Source organism: Sciurus vulgaris (assembly GCF_902686455.1).
Source record: "Sciurus vulgaris genome assembly, chromosome: 10".
Lineage (NCBI taxonomy): Eukaryota > Metazoa > Chordata > Mammalia > Rodentia > Sciuridae > Sciurus > Sciurus vulgaris.
Genome location: NC_136470.1, coordinates 118,670,790 through 118,690,353, shown reverse-complemented (window position 1 = coordinate 118,690,353; position 19,564 = coordinate 118,670,790). Strand labels below are relative to the sequence as shown.

At 36.9% G+C, this 19,564-nt stretch overlaps 1 protein-coding gene across 10 annotated transcripts in view; it reads right to left on the bottom strand.

Moving 5' to 3' along the window:
• NEK11 (NIMA related kinase 11) overlaps positions 1-19,564 on the bottom strand; it is a 349,893-nt gene that overhangs the window by 186,574 nt on the left and 143,755 nt on the right. The window lies entirely within an intron of this gene.

The following is a 19,564-nucleotide window of genomic DNA, read 5'->3' as shown; positions in this document are numbered from 1 at the left end:
CATATTTGGTCAATGTACTAAGAAATTTTTGAATTAGACTCTGTGCAGGAAAAATAAAATAAAGCTAAATATTATCTTCCTAAGGCAGTTTTGTTAATACTATGTATGCAAAATAAAATTTTAATTTATCAGCCTAACCTTCCCTTTACTGCGTATCCATGCATTTTGATAAGGAAACTAGCATTCCTTATTAGTTTTCTGAATATAATCCATTTGCAAGTACAGTGGCAGAGTAGTTACTTGCAGCTCACATTAAAATGTATAATTCTCCCTTAGGGAGTATGAAACAATATTAAAATTCTAGATCAATCCAACACTGATTTGGATTAGCCATGCAAATCAGCATCCTCTAAACCAGCAGAAAAATCTTTTCAATAGCTCTACATCATAAAGAAAACTAAGGGGTAAATTTATCCCTGAATTTAGTTTTAAGAAATAACTGAGCCAGGCACAGTAGCACCTGCCTGTAATCTAAGTAGCTCAGGAAGCTAAGGTAGGAGCATTGTGAGTTTAAAGTCGGCCCCAGCAATTTAGCAAGGCCCTAAGCAACTCAGTAAGATCTTGTCTCTAAATGAAACATAAAAAAGGCTGGGGATGTGACCCACTGGTTAAGTGCCCCTGGGCTCAATCTCTGATATGAAAAGAAAAGAAAGGAAATACTGTATTTCTCATAAATAATGGGTTATTTTTATCTTAGGGCATTAGGTATTATATAACTGGCTGGGTTTCCCTTTTTATGTTATTTTCTTGAAATATTAGAAATAAATATATGATTAACCTTGTATAAAGTTACATTTTATGCAATTTTAAATGTACTCAATATAAGATATAAATAAATACATACATGACAACAAAAATTTATTTTGTGGTTGCTCATAAAAATGTACAAGTTTATGAAAATTCAGGATTCACACATTGATAATGGTTTTGTTTCAGTAAATAGTAATAATAGCACTAAACTTTTTCAACTAATTGGTACATTTCACAAAGCACTTTCATATATATCTGAACAGAAATTCAAAACTTCCCAGTGAAATAGAATAAATATCCTATTTTTTATAGAGAAGGAAATTGCCTCAGAGAAGTTAAATGACATCGCCAAGGTCATACAGGTAGTAAATGATACAATCGACTCTTGAAATAAGGCATTTTTCTTCCCAAATTCTATATTATTTTAGTTAGAAAGAAGGGGAATGTTAGGAGAAATACAAAACATTGACGAAAATTATCTGAAGCTCAATAAATGTTGCAGTCATCTGTAAGACTCATTAAATGTATGTGACATACTAGCATACATTTAAATTTTTTATACCCAGAAAAAATTTTCCTTCAAATAAAGATAAAATAATGACATTTTTTGACAAGTGAAAATAGACAGTTTACTGCCAGCAGGAAAGCATTAAAAAGTCCTGAGAGGGAGTTCTTATGTTAAAGAAAAATGATCCCAGACAGACACAAGGAATGCAAGAAGAAATAAAGAACACCCAAAAGACTAATTTTGTGAATATGCATAAATATTAAATCTACAAATGATATTAACTATAGCTTGTGGGGTTTAAAAATTTTACAGAATAAAAGTTTGTGACAAAAATAATGCAAAGGACAAGAGAGTAAACAGGAAAGTCAAAGTATTTTAAGATCCTTGAATTACTAGGAAAATGGTCAAAGTAATTTTTTTTACTGGACAGAATAAATCAAGGATGCATGTAATATTTTTTAGGGTTATCATCAAAAGAATATAATATATATATATAGTTTGTTTTATATATATATGTATATAGAACAGATAATTACAAGTTACTAGATAAAAAATCAAATTATAAAAATTGAAGCCAAAAGAAAGGAGAAAAGGAGAGAAAAATGAACACAAAAAGAAGTGGGACAGGAGGGGATCCAAGATGGCGAACTAGAAGGAGGCTGCATTCCTTGTCACTGTGATTCAGGGTTCAAGTAAAGGAAATACTCATTCTCTGCAAGACAGCCCTCACTGCCCACCAATGCCCTGCTCTGACAGCCACCGACCACTGAGCACCTGCCGTTTGCCTGCAGACCACTCACAGACTGCTCACAGAGTGCCCACTGCCCATTGTTGCCTGCAAGTCAGGGTACCTGCAGGTTTGGTTACATGTGGCTATCACTATCTTGGGACACCAGCCAGGACTTGGGTGTCCAGGGCGAAGGGGCCTACAGGTTTGTCGCCACCGCTGCCATCTCAGGGTGGGGCTGCCTCAGTCTGGGGTCACAGACCAGGGCCTGGAGATATATTGCTGGGAAACTACAGGTCTGGCTGCACCTGAAGTCTTCCTGCTGGATGTGCCAGGGGCCACCATCTGGCTGCCTCTTTGCAGGGGCACTCCTTTGTGTGAGTGCATCCCTGGTGGTCTCTCTGCAAGTTGGAATGGCATTGAGAACTTGGGACTGCAGCAAGGCAGAGCTTGGGGAATCTAAAGCCCAGGTCTGTCAGATTGGAGAAAAATCCAGCTCTCTCTAGCTCAGTGAGTCCTGAGGTGCATGGGGACTTAACGGGCGAGCTACAATGAGTGGGAAGACTGAAAGAGGGTGTGAGGGCATCTTGCTATCAGCTTGCCCAGCCACCCAGTCCAGCAGCCACCTGACTGGAGCTACCATTAAACTCAAGACAACCCCACCTATCAGTGGAGAAAGGAAGCTGAGAAAATAGTTGAAAGCCAACAGAAGCCATCAGTCAATTTTTAAGACTTACCTCCTCTGCTCACATCTCTACCTTCCTGAACCCAAATATTTTTCATGCATCAACTTATTGAGGAATGGGATGTCTGAATAGTATATTACAGTTTTGTTGTGTATTCTTATATTTTTACTTTTTAAAAAAAATCTGTATATATTTTTTCTCTCACTTATCTGTCCCTGTTTTCTCTTTCTCACTCCTCTAATGTGAACAGCAAACCTCTTTTAATTCCCACTTTGCTCTTATTATAAATTTTACCTCTATCTTCCTCTCCCTCATAAACATCACATCGTACATCTGTTCCTTCTTTGTCCATCATTTGAAATGGTAAACCCTTTAGCAAACTTACTATATATATTGTAGACAATAATTGAATACATCATTTCTGCTTACTACAACAAAACTGTAGATGCCTTAGTATAAGCTATTTGGTTTAAGGTTGCACACTGTTTGCATTAAATACTGCTAGTATTGGTCTCCCCTCTAAAGGTGAGGTACTGAAAGCCTTCAGGGACACTATAATAACACAGGATAGAAACTATACTGCCTCAGATCCACCCAACTAGATAGGAAGACACACAAAAAACATAAAAAAAAAAAAAAAAAACCCAAGGGAACAAAGCACCTCAAACAAACCAACCTATTCTAAAAATAGAATCCACAGACAACACAGTAGAAGAAATGTCAGAGAAGGAGTTTCAAAAATACATAGTTAGACTGATCTTTGAACTTAACGATGGTATCAGAGAGAAAATACAGGAAGTGAATGATCACTTCAATAAAGCGGCAGGGATTGTAAAAAGAAATCAGGCAGAAATCCTCAAAATGAAGGAAACAATACACCAAATTAAAAATTCAATGGAAAGTATCACCAACAAATCAGACCACCTGGAAGACAGAGACTCAGGCAATGAAGACAACATATACACCCTTGACAATAAAGTCAACTGCACAGAGAAGATGGTAAGAAACCATGAACAGAACTTCCAAGAAATATGGGATACAATGAAAAGACCAAATTTAAGATTTATTGGAATAGACGAAGGTATGGAGATACAAACCAAAGGAATGTACAATCTTTTCAATGACATAATATCAGAAAATTTCCCAAATCTAAAGAATGAAATGGAGAATCAACTACAAGACAAGAGGCTTACAGGACTCCAAATGTACAAAATTACAGCAGACCCACACCAATACACATTATAATGAGAATGACTAACATACAGAATAAGTATAAAATTTTAAAGACTGTGAGAGAAAAAAAATCAAATTACATCTGGGGGAAACTGATTCAGATCTCAGCTGATTTCTCAACCCACACCCTCAACATGAAGAAGTCCTAGAATAACATATATCAAGCTGTGAAAGAAAATGGACACCAAGAAAGAATTTTATATCCAGCAAAATTAAGCTTCAGATTTGAAGATGAAATGAAAACCTCTATGACAAACAAAAGTTAAAAGAATTCACAACTAGAAAGTCTGTACTACAGAACATTCTCAGAAAAATATTCCATGAGGAATAAATGAAAAAAAAAAAAAAAAAAAAAAAAAAAAGAAAACCAGCAACTGGAAGAACTATGCTAAAGGAAAAGTAACTAAAAGGAGAAACTAAGTCAAGTTAAAAGCCAAAAGTAAACCAAAATGGCTGGGAATACAAATCATATCTCAATAATAACCTTGAATGTTAATGGCCTAAACTCATCAATCAAAAGACATAGACTAGCAGATTAGATTTACAAAAGACCAACAATATGCTATCTTCAAGAGGCTAGACTCAGGAAAAGATATCCACAGACTGAAGGTGAAAGGTTGGGAAAAAAACATATCACTCACATGGAGTGTGGAAACAAGTGGGGGTTTCCAATCTCATACCAGATAAAGTGGACTTCAAGCCAGTGTAAGTCAAAAGAGATGAAGAAGGACATTTCATACTGCTTAAGGGAATCATACATCAACAAGACATAACAATCATAAATATATATGCCCCAAACAATGGAGCATTTAAGTACATCTATGTACAACAAACCCTTCTCAATTTCAAGAATCAAATAGGCCACAACACAATAACACTGGGTGACTTTAACACATCTCTCTCACCACTGGACAGATCCTACAAACAAAAAGTAAACAAAGAAACTATAGAATTAAATAATACAATCAATGATTTAGACTTAATAGACATAGAGTATTTCATCCATTATTGAGTGAATATACTTTCTTCTCAGGAGCAAGTGGATCCTTCTCTAAAATAGACTATATGCTATGCCACAAAACAACTGTCAGCAAATACAAAAAAGTAGAAATACTACCCTGCATTCCATCAGATCATACTGGAATGAAAATAGAAATAAATGATAAAATAAAAAATAGAAGCTACTCCAACACGTGGAGACTAAATAGCATGCTACTGAATGACAAGTGAATAGCCAAAGAAATCAGGGAGGAAATAAAAAAAAAATACTTAGAGGTAAATGAGAACACCGATACAACATATGCAAATATCTAGGACACTATGAAGGCAGTGTGAATCAGGAGGACACAGATAAATTTCCTGCAATAAAACTGAAGATGCCATCAAAAGCCTACCAACAAAGAAAAGCACATGATCAGATGGATTCTCAGCAAGTTCTACAAAACCTTCAAAGAAAAACTAACACCAATACTCCTCAACTTATTCCATGAAACAGAAAAGGAGAGAACCCTTCCAAACTCATTTTGTGAGGCTACTATCACCCTAATACCAAAACCAAAGACACATCAAGGAAAGAAAACTTCGGACCAATATTCCTGATGAAAATAGACACAAAATTCTCAATAAAATTCTGGCAAATTGCATACAAAAATATATTAAAAAGATACTGCACCATGATCATGTGGGGTTCATCCCAAGGATGCAGGGTTCATACAACATATTGAAATCAGCAAACATAAGACATCACATCAATAGACTTAGAGACAAGAATCATATGATCATCTCAATAGATACAGAAAAAGCATTTGACAAAATACTGCACCTCTTCATGTTCAAAACACTAGAAAAACTAGGGATAGTACGAACATACCTCAACATTGTGAAAGCTATCTATGCTAAGCCCAAGGCCAACATCAGTCTAAAGGGAAAAAAATTGAAAGTATTCCCCCTAAAAACTGGAACAAGACAGGGGTGCCTTCTTTTACCACTTCTGTTCAACATAATCCTTGAAACTCTAGCCAGAGCAATCAGACAGATGAAAGAAATTAAAGGGATACAAATGGGAAAAGAACTCAAACTATCACTATTTGCTGATGACATGATTCTGTATGTAGAAGATCCAAAAAATTCCACTAAAACACTTTTAGGACTCATAAATGAATCCAGCAAAGTAGCAGGATATAAAAACAATACCCATAAATCAAATGCATTTCTATACCTAAGCAATGAATCCACTGCAGGAGAAATTAGGAAAACTACCCCATTCTTTTTTTTTTTTTTTTTTTATTGTAAACAAATGGGATACATGTTGTTTCTCTGTTTGTACATGGCGTAAAGGCATACCATTTGTGAAATCATAAATTTACATAGAGCAATGTTGTTTGATTCATTCTGTTATTTTTTTCCCTTCCCCCCACCCCTCCCACCCCTCTTTACCCTCTATACAGTACTTTCTTCCTCCATACTTGCCCCCCTCCCTAACCCTAACTCTAACCCTTCCCTCCCCCCCATTGTGTGTCAACCTCCACTTATTAGCGATATCATTCGTCCTTTGGCTTTTTGAGATTGGCTTATCTCACTTAGCATGATATTCTCCAATTTCATCCATTTGCCTGCAAATGTCATAATTTTATCATTCTTTATGGCTGAGTAATATTCCATAGTATATATATACCACAGTTTCTTTATCCACTCATCAATTGAAGGGCATCTAGGTTGGTTCCACAGTCTGGCTATTGTGAATTGAGCAGCTATGAACATTGATGTGGCTGTATTTCTGTAGTATGCAGATTTTAAGTCCTTTGGGTATAGGCCAAGGAGTGGGATAGCTGGGTCAGATGGTGGTTCCATTCCAAGTTTTCTAAGGAATCTCCACACTGCTTTCCATAGCGGCTGCACTAATTTGCAGCCCCACCAGCAGTGTATGATTGTACCTTTCTCCCCACATCCTCGCCAACACCTGTTGTTGCTCGTATTCTTGATAATCGCCATTCTAATTGGGGTGAGATGGAACCTTAGGGTGGTTTTGATTTGCATTTCTCTTATTACTAGAGATGTTGAACATTTTTCCATATGTTTGTTGATTGCTTGTAGTTCTTCTTCTGTGAAGTGTCTATTCATTTCCTTAGCCCATTTGTTGACTGGACTGTTTGAATTCTTGGAGTAGAGTTTTTTGAGTTCTTTATAGATTCTGGAGATTAGTGCTCTATCTGAAGTATGATTGGCAAAGATATTCTCCCACTCTGTAGGCTCTTTCTTCGCGTTGCTGATAGTTTCCTTTGCTGAGAGAAAGCTTTTTAGTTTGAATCTATCCCAGTGGTTGATTCTAGCTTTTATTTCTTGTGCTATGGGAGTCCTGTTAAGGAAGTCTGGTCCTAGACCAACAAGATGAAGATTTCGACCTACTTTTTCTTCTATAATCTGCAGGGTCTCTGGTCTGATTCCGAGGTCCTTAATCCATTTTGAGTTTAGTTTCGTGCATGGTGAGAGATATGGGTTTAGTTTCATTCTGTTGCATATGGATTTCCAATTCTCCCAGCACCATTTGTTGAAGAGGCTATCTTTTCTCCATTGCATATTTTTGGCCCCTTTGTCTAGTATGAGAAAATTGTATTTATTTGGGTTTGTGTCCGTGTCCTCTATTCTGTACCATTGATCTACCTTTCTATTTTGGTACCAATACCATGCCGTTTTTGTTACTATTGCTTTCTAGTAGAGTTGAAGATCTGGTATTGCAATACCCCCTGTTTCACTCTTCCTGCTAAGGATTGCTTTAGCTATTCTGGGTTTCTTATTCTTCCAGATGAATTTCATAATTGCCTGCTCTATTTCTGTAAGGTACGTCATTGGGATTTTAATTGGAATTGCATTGAATTTGTATAGCACTTTAGGTAGTATGGCCATTTTGACAATATTAATTCTTCCTATCCAAGAACATGGAAGATCTTTCCATCTTCTAAGGTGTTCTTTAATTTCTTTCTTTAGTGTTGTATAGTTCTCATTGTAGAGGTCTTTCACCTCTTTTGTGAGATTGATTCCCAAGTATTTTATTTTTTTCGAGGCTATTGTGAATGGGGTAGTTTTCCTAATTTCTCTTTCTGAAGATTCATCACTTATGTATAAAAATGCGTTGGATTTATGGGCATTGATCTTGTAACCTGCTACTTTACTGAAATCACTTATGAGTTCTAAGAGTTTTCTGGTGGAATTTCCAGGTTCCTCTAAATATATAATCATGTCATCAGCGAACAGGGATAGTTTGAGTTCTTCTTTTCCAATTCGTATCCCTTTAATTTCTTTGGTTTGTCTAATTGCTCTGGCCAGAGTCTCAAGAACGATGTTGAATAGAAGTGGTGAAAGAGGGCATCCCTGCCTTGTTCCAGTTTTTAGGGGGAATGCTTTCAGTTTTTCACCATTTAGAATGATATTAGCCATGGGCTTAGCATAAATGGCCTTTACAATATTAAGGAATGTTCCCACTATCCCTATTTTTTCTAGTGTTTTGAGCATGAAGGGGTGCTGTATTTTATCAAATGCTTTTTCTGCATTTATTGAAATAATCATGTGATTCTTGACTTTAAGTCTATTAATATGGTGAATTACGTTTATTGATTTCCTGATGTTGAACCAACCTTGCATCCCTGGGATGAAACCCACTTGATCATGGTGCACTATCTTTTTAATATGTTTTTGTATGCGATTTGCTAAAATTTTGTTGAGAATTTTTGCGTCGATGTTCATTAAGGATATTGGTCTGAAATTTTCTTTCCTTGATGAGTCTCTGTCTGGTTTAGGTATCAGTGTGATATTGGCTTCATAGAATGAGTTTGGGAGGGTTCCCTCCTCTTCTATTTTATGGAATACTTTGAGAAGTATTGGAATGAGCTCTTCCTTAAAGGTTTTGTAGAACTCGGCTGAGAACCCATCTGGTCCCGGACTTTTCTTTGTTGGTAGGCTTTTGATGACTTCTTCTATTTCAGTACTTGAAATTGGTCTATTTAAATTGTTTATGTCCTCCTCATTCAGTTTAGGCAATTCATATGTCTCTAGAAACCTGTTGATGTCTTCGAAATTTTCTATTTTGTTGGAGTATAGATTTTCAAAATAGCTTCTAATTATGTTTTGTATTTCCATCCTGTCTGTAGTGATATTTCCTTGTTCATTCCGAATTTTATTGATTTGGGTTTTCTCTTGTCTTCTCTTTGTTAGTGTGGCTAAAGGTTTATCAATTTTGTTTATTTTTTCGAAGAACCAACTATTTATTTTGTCAATTTTTTGTATTGTTTCTTTTGTTTCAATTTCATTGATTTCAGCTCTGAGTTTAACAATTTCCTGTCTTCTACTACTTTTGGTGCTGTTCTGTTCTTCTTTTTCTAAGGCTTTGAGCTGTAGTGTTAGGTTGTTTATTTGTTGAGTTTTACTTCTTTTATTAAATGCGCTCCATGAAATAAATTTCCCTCTAAGTACTGCTTTCATAGTGTCCCAGAGGTTTTGATATGATGTTTCTTTGTTCTCATTTACCTCTAAGAATTTTTTAATTTCCTTCCTAATATCTTCTGTTATCCATTCATCATATAATAGCATATTGTTTAATCTCCAGATGTTGGAATAGTTTCTGTGTTTTACTCTTTCATTTATTTCTAACTTCAATCCATTATGATCTGATAGAATACATGCTAGTGTCTCTATCTTCTTGTATTTGCTAACATTAGCTTTGTGGCATAATATATGGTCTATTTTAGAGAAGGATCCATGTGCTACTGAGAAGAAAGTGTATTCACTCTTGGTTGGATGGAATATTCTATAAATGTCCGTTAAGTCTAAATTATTGATTGTGTTGTTGAGATCTATGGTTTCTTTGCTCAATTTTTGTCTGGAAGATCTGTCCAGTGGTGAGAGCGGCGTGTTAAAATCACCTAGTATTATTGTGTTGTGGTCTATTTGGTTTCTGAAATTGAGAAGGATTTGTTTGACATACATAGATGAGCCACTGTTTGGGGCATAGATGTTTATGATTGTTATATCTTGCTGATTTATGCTTCCCTTAAGCAGTATGAAATGACCTTCTTTATCCCTTCTGACTAACTTTGGCTTGAAGTCCACATTATCGGAAATGAGGATGGATACTCCAGCTTTTTTGCTGAGTCCATGTGCATGGTATGTTTTTCCCCATCCTTTCACCTTTAATCTATGGGTATCTTTTTCTATGAGGTGAGTCTCTTGCAGGCAACATATTGTTGGATCTTTCTTTTTAATCCAGTCTGCCAGTCTATGTCTTTTGATTGATGAATTCAGGCCATTAACGTTCAGGATTATTATAGAGAAATGATTTGGTTTCCCGGTCATTTGGTTCATTTTTAAAATTTTGTTTATTTATTTGTTTGACACAACTTGTTTCCTCCTTTATTTGACAATTCCTTTAGGATAGTTCCTCTCTTTGCTGATTTGCTTCTTTGTTTTTCATCTCTTCCTCATGGAATATTTTGTTGAGAATGTTCTGTAATGCTGGCTTTCTTTTTGTAAATTCTTTTAGCTTTTGTTTATCATGGAAGGATTTTATTTCATCGTCAAATTTGAAGGTAAGTTTTGCTGGGTATAAGATTCTTGGTTGGCATCCATTTTCTTTCAGGGCTTGAAAAATGTTGTTCCAGGCCCTTCTAGCTTTTAGGGTCTGGATTGAAAAATCTGCTGATATGCGTATTGGTTTCCCCCTGAATGTAATTTGGTTCTTTTCTCTCACAGCCTTTAAAATTCTGTCTTTATTTTGTATGTTAGGTATTTTCATTATAATGTCCCTTGGTGTGGGTCTGTTGTAATTTTGTGTATTTGGAGTCCTGTAAGCCTCTTGAACTTGATTTTCCATTTCATTCTTCAGATTTGGGAAATTTTCTGATATTATTTCATTGAATAGGTTGTTCATTCCTTTGGCTTGTTTCTCTAGGCCTTCCTCAATCCCAATAATTCTTAAATTTGGCCTTTTCATGATATCCCATAGTTCTTGTAGATTCTGTTCATGATTTCTTACCATCTTCTCTGTTTGTTCAGCTTTGTTTTCAAGGTTAAATATTTTGTCTTCAATGTCTGAGGTTCTGTCTTCCAGGTGTTCTATCCTATTGGATATGCTTTCTATGGAGTTCTTAATTTGGTTTATTGTTTCCTTCATGTCAAGGATTTCTGTTTGGTTTTTTTTCAATATCTCTAACTCTTTATTGAAATGATCTTTTGCTTCCTGTATTTGCTCTTTTAACTGTCGATTGGTGCGATCAATCAATGCTTGCATTTGCTCTTTCATCTCATCATTCAATGCTTGCATTTGCTCTTTCATCTCCTCGTTTGCTTCTCTGATCATTTTAATTATGTACATTCTGAACTCCTTTTCTGTCATTTCTTCTGCCATGCTGTCATTGGGTTTTATTGATGTAACATCTAGATTTGTTTGCAGCATTTTCTTTCCTTGTTTTCTCATGTTGTTCAGATATCAGTGGACCGCTGAGATATTGCAGATTTCCTCTGTTGATTTACAATGACCCTGAAGATTTCTATATATATCCCCTCTTAGCCTTCAGTAGGCTGAAGTCTTGGAGGAGGTTGATAATGCGGTGTTCCACAAGGAAGCTGCCTCTCTAGGAGTGGTGGCCTTCAGGTGGGGTATATTCTCTGCTAGTGGGCAGAGGTGCCTCCACTTGTTGACCTATGGGTCATCCAAAGGGGACCTAGGCTGTGGGCTGAGGCAAGGCCTGTTTGGGCCCGAGCCTCTGATTTTACCGTCCTTGTGGGAAACCTCACCCAGCAGGGAAGACTCGCCCGGTGGGGAGGTCTCGCTGGTCAGTTTCCTCCTAGAGGTTCCCCTCAATTTACAGCTACTGCCTGGGCTGGGCTGCCTTCCTCTGCAAAGTTTCCAGGGGCCCGGCCCTACCTCCTGGGCCTGGGAGCCTCACCCTTCGCAGATGAATCTCCTTAGGCTGCCCCTCCTCAGAGAATTTGCCCATAGGCCTGGAACCTTCGCTCCGCCCTAAGCCTGTCTCTGTGCGGCTCTTCCACCCAGAAGCCTCCTAGATCCTGGGACCCTGTTCTGCACCTAATCGCCTGGCTGCGTGGCCCCTCCTCTGAGCAGCCACCTGTGGCCCCGAACAATCGCTCTGAGTCCCAGAGACCCGCCACAGGTCTCTTCCTCCAGACAGCCGCCCAGTATGCCGGTGCGGTCACTAGGAGTCCAAGAAACTCACTTCGTGCCTCCTCCTCCCACCAACCACCCGTAGCCCGGGGCAATCAATCACTCCGAGTCGAAGTGACCCTGCCCGTTCCTCCTCCTTCTCCAGATAACCCCCCGGGTGTTCAGGAGCAGTCCCTCTGAGTGGCTCTGAATCCACGTGACCCGCTGCACGGGTCCTCTGGGCAACCGCCCGGAGCTCTGGTGTGGTCCCTCAAGACCAAGCGTCCCACCACGCTTCTCCTCCAGGCAGCCCCCCTGTGTTCAGGAGCTGTCACTTTAAGACCAAACAACTCACCACTCGCCTTCTCCTCTGAGCAGCCGCCTGGAGCGCTAATGCAGTCACTGCGAGTCCAAAGGACCCGCCGCGCTCCTTCTCCTCCTTCTCCTACTCCTCCGGGCAGGCCCCGGGGTTCAGAAGTGGTCAGGGTCCAAACAGCTCGCCACGCAGCCCCTTCTCTGGCAACCGCCTGTAGTTCCCGTATAGTCACCCGAATCCAAGCGGCTGCTCCTCTTCCTCCTTGTCCTCAGGGCAGGCCCCGGGGTTCAGAAGCGTCGTTCTGATTCCAAACAGCTCGCCGCGCGGCTTCTCCTCTGGCAACCGCCTGCAGCTCTGGCGCAGTCTCTCCGAATCCAAGTGGCCACGCTCCTCTCCTCCTCCTCAGGGCAGGCCCCGGTGTCCTGAGTCCACACAGTTCTCCCCGCCACTCCTCCCCCGGGCAGCCGCCGGAGCCCCAGTGGCTGCTCCGAGTCCCAGCGCTGTGCCCAGCGGCCTCCTCTATGGCGCTCCAGCGGGGGGAGGGGCGTCTCGCCGGCAGTTCTACTTCACAAAGTTTCCTGCGTTCCGGGACCCCCGTCCCATCCGGGATGCCCCCCCAGGGGGTGAGAGTCACCCGGCTACTTTGAGTTGGTCCCAAGCGTCTCAATATCTCCTCTCTTGAATCCTGAGTTCTGGAGCAACACGTAATGCAGCCACCCTCTAGGCCGCCATCTTGAAAACCGCTACCCCATTCTTAATAGCCTCAAAAAAAGAAAATACTTGGGAATCAAACTAACAAAAGAAGAGAAAGACCTCTACAATGAAAACTGCAGAACCCTAAAGAAAGAAATTGAAGACCTTAGACGATGGAAAGATCTCCCATCTTTTGGATAGGCAGAATTAATATTGTCAAAATAGCTATACTACTAGAAGTGTGATACAGATTCAATGACATTCTTATTAAAATTCCAATGACATTTTTCATAGAACAAGAAAGAGCAATTATGAAATTCATTTGGAAAAATAAAAGACCCAGAATAGCCAATTCAATCCTTATTGAGAAAAGTGAAGCAGGAGGCATCACAATATCAGACCTTAAAGTATAATACAGAGCCATAGTAACAAAAATAGTATGATACTGGTACCAAAATAGACATGTAGACCAATGGTACAAAATAAAAGACACAGAGACAACCCCACATAAATATGGTTATCTCATAGTAGACAAAGGCACCAAAAACGTACAATGGAGAAAAAACAGTCTCTTCAAGAAACGGTGCTTAGAAAACTAGAAATTCATATGTGACAAAATGAAATTAAACCTCTATCTCTCATCCTGCACAAAAATCAACTCAGAGTGGAGATAAGATTTAGGCACTAGAATAGAAACCCTGCGCCTGATAGAAGAAAAAGTTGGCCCAAATCTTCATGTCAGCTTAGGACCTGACTTCCCTAACAAGACTCCTAAAGCACAAAAAGTAAAATTAAGAATTAATAAATGGAACGGATACAAACTAAAAAGTTTCTTCTCACCAAAGGAAACAATCAATAATGTGAATAGAGAGCCTATAGAATGAGAGAAAATCTTTACCACATGTACCTCAGATTGAGCATTAATCTCCAGAATTTATAAAGAACTCAAAAAACTTAACATCAAAAAAACAAATAACCCTATCAATAAATGGACTAAGGAACTGAACAGACACTTCACAGAAGACATACAATCAATCAACAAACATATGAAAAAATGTTCATCATCTCTAGCAATTAGATAAATGTAAATCAAAACTAAGATTTCATCCCACTCCAGTCAGAATGGCAATTATCAAGAATTCAAGAATACAAACAATAATAGGTGTTGGTGAGGATGTGGGGGAAAAGGTACACTCATACACTGCTGGTGGGACTACAGATTGGTACAACCACTATGGAAAGCAGTATGGAGATTCCTCAGAAAACCTGGGATGGAATTACCATTTGACCCAGCTATTCCACTCCTTGGTTTATACCCAAAGGACTTAAAATCATCATACTACACTGATGCAACCACATCAACATTTATAGCAGCTCAATTCACAATAGCTTAAGTATGGAACCAACCTAGATGCCCTTCAACAGATAAACGGATAAAGAATATGTAGTACATATACACAATGGAATATTACTCAGCCTTAAAGAAGAATGAAATTATGACATTTGTAGGTAAATGGATGGAACTAGAGAATATCATGCTAACTGAAATAAACCAATCCCCCAAAACCAAAGGTGGAATGTTTTCTCTGATTAGCAGATGCTGATCTATGCGGGGTGGGGGGGGTTGTAGGGAAGAATGAAGGAACTTTGGATTGTGCAGAGGGGAGTGAGGGGAGGAGTGTGGCAGTGGGATGGAAAGGGTGATGGAATGAGACATACATTATTACCCTATATAAATGTATGACTACACTACTGGAATGACTTAGCACCATGTACAACCAGAGGAATGAGCATTTATGCTCCATTTGTGTACAATGTGTCAAAATGCATTCTACTGTCATGTATAACCAATTAGAACAAATTTAAAAAATTAAAATCTCAACAAAGGAATACAAGAAATATGAAAATACAAGTCAACACAACAGCCCCTAGTGTTTATAATTCCCTATAAACTAATTCCAAAGACAGAAAAGTGGATGAAATGCTAGGCAAACAATTTAAAAAATGATTATAAAAAAGTTCAATTAATTCTAAGAGGAGATCAATAAACAGCAGAAGCAATTAAAGAAGACAAGTCAGGAAATGAAAGAGCAATTCAATAAAGAGAATCTCTGAAAAAGAACCAAACAAAAATCTTGGAAAGAAAAGCTCAATAAGTCAGATTAAACTCAGTTGAAGGCCTCATAAACAATCTAGATCAAGTGAAAGAAAGAATATCAGGGCTTGAAGACAAGATTAAAGAATTATCACATTCAGAAAGTAATAAAGAAAAAATAAGAAAGAATGGAGAGAACATACACATTCTCTTGGATACCATTTTAAAACTAAACATATGCATAACTGGAACAGATGAGGAAGAATACCTATAAGCTAATGTCATGAAAACCTTTTCAGTACAATAACAGAAACCTCTCCAAATTTTGGGAAAGACCAAGACATCCATTTGGAATCCCAAAAGGACCAGAAAAGAACCTCAATACAATGTATTATAGTTAAACTACCAAAAATACAAATCAAAGAAAGTATACTTTACAAGAGAGAAGTGCCCAATTATAAAGGTAAACCCATCAGAATAACAGCTTTCTCAGCAGAAGCTCTGAAGACCAGGAGAACATGGAATAATATATTTCAAATCCTTAAAGAAAATAACTGCCAACCAAAACTACTATATCCAGCAGAATTATATCCTTCAGAATCAAAGAAGAAATAAAAATCCTATACGATCAGTGCAAATAAAAGAAATTCATGATCACTAAATCAGCATTACAGAAGATATGTAAAGGAATTCTATACCCAGAAGAGGAAGCAAGATACAATCTCAGAGCACAGGCAAAGATAGGTCTCACTATGAGTAGGAAAGCAAATGAGAATTAAGGATTAACTCGATGTCTGTCTCATTCCACCATTTTTCATACCACGTCCCTCTCATTTCCCTCTATGTAATCTAAAGTTCCTCTATTCTTTTCTCACCCCCTCACCCCCCCATCCCCATTATATATCATTATCCACTTATCAGGGAAAACATTCGGCCTTTGGTTTTTTGGAACTGGCTTATTTCACTTAGCATGATATTCTCCAGTTCCATCCATTTATCGGCAAATGCCATAATATTATACATGTATGATTACATGAATGGTATGAATCTACATTGTACACAACCAGAGAAGCGAAATGATGTACTCCATTTGTGTACAATGAATCAAAATGCAGTCTGTAAAAATAAAAATAAATAAATAAATAAATAAAACCTGAAGGATACTTTATCATTCCATTTTTCTTACATAGAGATAATGTCTATTCACTGTTGCTATCTCAGCTTAATATGTATTTCTATCTCTATAATTTATAATGGACAATTGCAAAATATAGTGGACAGTTACATAAATTATAAGTCATCCTCCCTCAGGATTTCCTTGAGAATAGAAAACAAATATCAACCTTCTTCATCTGTTATTTTTGCAATATCAATGAAATAGCAGGTTATCAAAATTATTTTTCAAGTAAATGAATTACTTGCAGAAAACAGATAATTCTTCATTCTAAATTTTCTTCAATAAGAAAAATAAAAATATTCCATCCAAAAAACAAAAAAAGGATTAGTTTGATTAATTTAGTAACCCATCAAGTTTCTTAGATGAATAAGGGGAAAAAATACCAAACACAAATTATTCAAAACAACCAGAAGAAAAACAACAAAATGACAGGAACAAGTACATACCTTTCAATAATAACCCTAAGTGTAAGTAGTCTTGATTTTCCAAATAAAAGGTTTCCAAATAAAGGCTGACTGGATTAAAAACAAAACCTGACAATAGGCCACTTGCAAGAAACTCACCTCATTGGCAAAGACATACACGGATCAAAAGTGAAAGGATGGAAAACTATATTCTAAGCAAATAGAATTAAAAGCAAGCAGGAGGGGCTGGGGTTGTGGCTCAGTGGTAGAACTTGACTAGCATGTATGAGGCATTGGATTTGATTCTTAGCACTTCATATAAATAAATTAAAAAATAAATAAAGATCCATTGACAACTAAAAAAATATTTTTTAAAAAAGCAAGCAGGAGTAATATACTCATAACTGACAAAACAGACTGTAAGCAAAATTAAGAAGAGATAAAGAAGGTTACTATACATTCATAAAGGGAGCAATTCCTCAAGAAGACATAACATTTACCAATACCTATGTACCAAACGTCAGCATATCCACTTTTATAAAACAAACACTAATGGACATAAAGGAAGAGGCAGATTATAATAAAATAATGGGTGGGGACTTCAATATTCCATTCTCACCAACAGATAGATCATTCACATAAAAATCAACAAAGAAGTATCAGTTAAATTACACTATAGATCAAATGGATTTACAAACATCTACAAAGTATTCCATCCAACAGCTACAGAATACACATTATTTCATCAACACATGGAACTTTTCCAAAATATATCATTAGGCCATAAGACAAGTCTTAACAAATTTTTAAAACACTGAAATGATATTTTGTATCTTATCAGATCATAATGGAATGAAACTAGAAATCAACAGCATGAGATATTTAAAAATTATACAAACACATTGAAATTGAAAAATATACCTTTTTTCTGACATTGGAGATTGAACTTAGGACTTCAGGCATGCTAGCTAAGTACTCTACCACTGAGCTATACACTCAGCCTAAACAATACACTTTTGAACAATCAGTCATTGAAAAAAATCAGGGAGGTGGGTGTTGAGCAAAACACTCTACAATCAAAGAAAAATGGCAAGACAGGGCTGAGAATGTAGCTCAGTGGTAGAGCACTTGCCTAGCAATGTGTGAGGCCCTGGGTTCAATCCCCAGCAACCCCTCCTGCCCCACCAAAAAAGCTGAAAATGGAAACAGAAAATAGCAGAAACTGTAGTGAAAGCAGTATTCAGAGATAAGTTTTTGGCTATGAGTGCCTACATTAAAAAAAAAAAAAAAAAAGCAGGGAGATTTCAAATAACTAATAATGCATTAAAGGACTACAAAAAATAGGAATATCCAAAGCCAGACCAATAGAGAGAAAGAAATAATAAAGATTAGATCAGAAATTAATGAAATAGAGACTAAAAGAACAATATAAAGGATCAATGAAGCAAAGAATTGGTTCTTTGAAAAGATAAACAGAACTAACAAACTTTTTTTTCTTTTTTGGGGTATTGATGATTTTGACGAACCTTTAACCAAACTATGCAAAAGAGAAAGACCAAATAGATAAAATCAGAGGCAAAAAAGGAGGGTATATTATAATAGATACCACTGAAATTCTTAGGATTATTGGTGAATATTTTGAAAAATTACATGACAATAAATTGGAAAATAAAGATGAAATGGATATAGTTTTAAACACAAATGACTGACCAAAACTTAACCAAGGATATAAAAACTTTAATAGATCAATAACAAGCAAGAAGATTGAAGCAGTAATTTAAAAAATTCCAACCAAGGAAAGTACAGACAGATTCACAGCTGAATTCTAAACCAGAAGACTAAATGCCAATGTTCCTCATACTCTTCTATAAAATAGAAAGGGAAGGAATATTTCCAAATTCATTCTACAAAACCAATATTACCCTGAAACAAAAACCAGATAAGAACACAACAAAATAAAAATCTATAGACCAATATTCTTGACCAAAATAGATGCAAAAAATCCTCAATAAAATATTTGCAAATGAAATTCAACAGTACAGTTTTTTAAAAAATCATACATCATGATCAACTTGGAATCATTTCAGGAATGCAAGGACAGTTCAATATATGCAAATCAGTAAGCATAATAAAACACAGAAATGAGAGCAACAAAAAATCACATGATCATCTCAATAGATGCAAAAAAACTTTGAAAAACATTCATCATCACTTCAAAATAAGATTCCTGAATAAATCAGATATAGGTGGCTTGTGTCTCAACATAAAGGCTATAGAAGACAAATCTATAGCCAACATCATACTGGGGAAAAACTGAAAGCATTTCCTCTAAGATCAAGAACAAGACAAGGGTGTCTACTCACCACTCTTATTCAGTAAAACACTTGAAATTTTAACCAGAGTAATTAGGCAAGAGGAATAAAAAAAATGAACATAAGTAGGAAATGAAAAAGTCAAATTATTCGTATTTGTAGGAATTCCTCTTCACTTAGAAAAGCGCAAAGACTCAGAACTCACAAATTCAGCAAAGCAGAAGGATACAAAATCAACATACCAAAATGAATCACTTTTCTATAGACTAATAGTGAAGTCATTAAGAAAAGTATCAGGAAACCAATCCTAATCACAACAGTCTCAAACAAAAACAAAAATAAAGAAACCATAAGAATAAACTGAAGAAGGGAAGTGAAAGACCTCTACAATGAAAATTCCAAAACACTGAGGAAATAAAATGATGAAGATACTAAAAGATGGCAAAACCTCCTATGTTCATAGTTAATATTATTAAAAAGGCTATACTACTGAGAGTGATCTACATATTCA